The sequence below is a fragment of the Eumetopias jubatus genome, unplaced genomic scaffold (genome assembly GCF_037043125.1).
Source record: "Eumetopias jubatus isolate StellerSeaLion01/CBP00866 unplaced genomic scaffold, mEumJub1_p1.0 scaffold_6, whole genome shotgun sequence".
In the NCBI taxonomy this organism is placed as follows: domain Eukaryota; kingdom Metazoa; phylum Chordata; class Mammalia; order Carnivora; family Otariidae; genus Eumetopias; species Eumetopias jubatus.
Window position 1 is genome coordinate 12992623 of NW_028274812.1, and position 3875 is coordinate 12996497.

At 41.3% G+C, this 3875-nt stretch overlaps 1 pseudogene; it reads left to right on the forward strand.

Annotated features, from left to right (window-relative positions):
- Positions 1–1575: 1575 nt before the first annotated feature.
- On the forward strand, positions 1576–2905 carry LOC114209270 (large ribosomal subunit protein uL4 pseudogene; annotated as a pseudogene).
- Positions 2906–3875: the final 970 nt, after the last annotated feature.

Consider the following 3875-nt stretch of genomic DNA (forward strand, 5'->3'; position numbering starts at 1 on the left):
AGATTAGGAGAGTGTAGTGGCTGAATCAGTAAAGTACTGTTTTTTGTTTTGTTTTGTTTTTGTTTTTAAAGACACGCTACTCATTCTTTGCCTATTTTTTAAAAAAGATTTTATTTATTTACTTGACAGAGAGAGAGTATGCACAGTGGGAGCATCCCGCAGAGGGAGAAGCAGACTCCCCACTGAGCAGGGAGCCCAACGCAGGACTCAGTCATGCGACTCCAGGATCATGACCTGAGCTGAAGGCAGTGGCTTAACCAACCGAGCCATGCAGTCACCCCATTCTTTGCCTATTAGAGCCACCACACAAAATAATTATAGCTAATATTTATTTAGTGTTGACTATGCTGCAGGCGCTGTTCTAAGAACTGGAAATGTGTTAATTTACTTAATCTGCACAACAACCGAATGAGGAAGGTATTCTATTTAGCAGATGATGATGTTGAAGCTCAGAGAGTTTATTAACTAGCCTTAATATGAAGTATTGGAACAGGGACTTGAACCCAAGCAGCTCGGCTCCAAGGTCCATGCTCTTATCATTCGTTACTGCCACAGAAAGATTTATGGTGATGTAATTGACAAGCAGATAGGCTACAAGGAGTCCATCTTCAAGCCAATCCCACTGAGAGATTACTGCTGAGAATATTGTTATTATATGAGTCAATTTATGTCCTGAGATCTGAACTTCAGGACTATAAGAAAAGCTCAGCAGATTTTAGTCTCCACCTGAAAACACACCGTGGTGACTGACACCCAGAGACAGACACCTGGGCCAGGATGTGGAAGACCAGAATATAGTAGCGCCTTCATTTTAACTTCTTTTATGCTTGAGTGTTCTTGTCAACTACCACTCTTCTGTAATTGCCTTAACAATACAACTCTATTACTCAGTTTTCTTCAGGTTTGTCTGAAAGTAGGTGCTGGTTGTTGTTGCAGGTCAAATCCAACCTCAAAGGGCAAAGATTTTTTCACCACTGAAAAATTTCAAAAGAATATACTGTATTCTGTGAAGGTAATTCTAAAAGAAGCTCTCTTGAATTGTTTAAACAACAACAACCTCACTGGAAAAAATATATATTCTCTTGGACTTACCATTTAAATGTAGGCATGCTCTTCAGGCTATTCGAGTCATGGATAATTGTTTTAAAATACGATTTGTTTTATAGTTAGAGCTTTTAGAGCACTTAAAGTAGGATTAACGTCTATATATTGCAGACATGATTAAGCTACTTTTCTATCATTTGCTTGAATTCTTCACAGAAAGTGATGTAGTATAGTTTTGGTCTTCAGCATTATGACTCTGAAGCCACCGTTGGTAAGAATATAATTTGTTTTTATATCTTAAAATTCTGTTTGCATGTAATTATTCTGGATCAAGATTGTGCTATAAAACAGATTCTCCTGAACAAAGGGAAATTCCAACTTACCCTATGAATTACAAATAGATTCTATTTGAATAACTGACCAGTATGCCAGTGTTTTCTCTTTATTTCTTGTTTCACTTTATTAATCTATCAATCTATCAGCTAAGATTTCAAAAAGCTCCATCAAAACATTAATACAGCTTTTCCTGTAGGAGCCGCCGGGTTGAGAGGAGCGTGGCCCTCTCCTCTCCCCGCGATGGCGTGTGCTCGTCCATTGATATCTGTGTACTCCGAAAAGGGGGAATCATCTGGCAAAAATGTTACTTTGCCTGCTGTGTTCAAGGCTCCCATTCGACCTGATATCGTGAACTTTGTTCACACCAACTTGCGCAAAAACAACAGACAGCCGTATGCTGTCAGTGAATTGTCAGGTCATCAACCCAGCGCTGAGTCTTGGGGTACTGGCAGAGCTGTGGCTCGATTTCCCAGAGTTCAAGGCGGAGGGACTCACCGTTCTGGCCAGGGTGCTTTTGGAAATATGTGTCGTGGGGGCCGCATGTTTGCACCAACCAAAACCTGGCGCCATTGGCATCGCAGAGTAAACACAACACAGAAGCGATATGCCATCTGCTCTGCCCTGGCTGCCTCAACCTTACCAGCACTGGTCATGTCTAAAGGTCATCGTATTGAGGAAGTTCCTGAACTTCCTTTGGTGGTTGAAGATAAAGTTGAAGGCTACAAGAAGACCAAGGAGGCTGTTTTGCTTCTTAAGAAACTTAAAGCCTGGAACGATATCAAAAAGGTCTGTGCCTCTCAGCGAATGAGAGCTGGCAAGGGCAAAATGAGAAACCGCCATCGTATCCAGCACAGGGGACCCTGCATCATCTACAGTGAAGACAACGGTATCATCAAGGCCTTCAGAAACATCCCTGGAATTACTTTGCTTAATGTAAGCAAACTGAACATTTTGAAACTTGCTCCTGGTGGGTATTTGGACTGAAAGTGCTTTCCACAAGTTAGACGATCTGAATGGCACTTGGCGTAAGGCTGCCTCCCTCAAGAGTAACTACAACCTTCCCATGCATAAGATGCTTAATACAGACCTTAGCAGAATCTTGAAAAGTCCAGAGATCCAAAGAGCCCTCCGAGCACCACACAAGAAGATTCATCGCAGAGTCCTGAAGAAGAATCCACCTAAGAACCTGAGAATCATGTTGAAGCTAAACCCATATGCAAAGACCCTGCGCCGGAATACCATTCTTCGCCAGGCCAAGAATCACAAACTCCGAATGGGTAAGGCAGCAGCAGCCTTAGAAGCCAAATCAGATGAGAAGGGGGTTCCAGGCAAGAAGCCTGTGGTTGGGAAGAAAGGAAAGAAGGCTGTTGGTGTGAAGAAGCAGAAGAAACCTGTGGTGGGGAAAAAGGCTGCAGCTACCAAGAAACCAGCAGCTGACAAGAAGCCTGCGGAAAAGAAACCCACTGCAGAGAAGCCTACTGCCTAAAAACTTAGGTTAATTCTATAAAAGTCAAATCATTTTGGACAGCTAACTTTGAATAAAGACCTGATCAAAGCCAGTGAGGAAAAAAAACCATTAATACATTTTTGGGTGTATTTTTATTATTATTTCACAGAGCTGTTAGTCCTGCCTTCCAGGTGCATTAAGAGGTACAAAGGATTCTTTTGGGACCCACTTAGCTCCACCCTTTCCTCTGGGTCATGCGACAGGATAATGGAGTCAAGATCACATGGGAATTTGCAACGGCTGGTTGAACATTGGAGTGTGGCCCAAACTCCCTTTTTCTATTCCCCCAAAACTGTATAGATACCCCTATTTGTTAAGCAGGTCTTCTGGGATCCAAAAAAAAAAAAAATTACGTAAAAGTCTCAAGAACATTTTTATAAACATTCGGTTGTCAAATTCATTCTTGAATTGGGCATTATTTCCAATCAAGTAAATATTGGTAAAAAATTCTTCGGTTGTCAACTGTGTGTCAAGCACTCACCACAGACTCTGCATTGGGTGTGGAGCCTGCTCAAGCTTCTCTTTCTCCCTCCTGTCCCCCACCCCGCCCGCACAGGCACACTCTCTCTCTCAAAAACAACAAAACCCCACCACATATGCCACACATGATAATTGCATTTTATTCTGATTTCTGTGATTCAGAGCATTGGATCTTGCTGTTAATCTGAACATTTTCGATTTCATCATACCTGACTATGGGGCAGTGGTGAGCTGGTTGTTTCTTTGTAATAATTTGTAAGTTTTTAAAAGATGTAGGTCTCAGTCAACTAAAAACTGTATGGAATTTATTTGACATCATTATATAAATTAAATTTATATATCAGGCATAAATGTATTTGCAATTGTTAATATTCCTTATTAGAGTCCCCCAAAGCACTGTTTTAGACCTGAAAGGAGAATGATTTACTTACCTAGTGCAAATAACTTACTGAGAGAGAAACCTGTAAGGAAGTAAGAAAATCTGGCAAAGACATGGCTTTCAATGGAG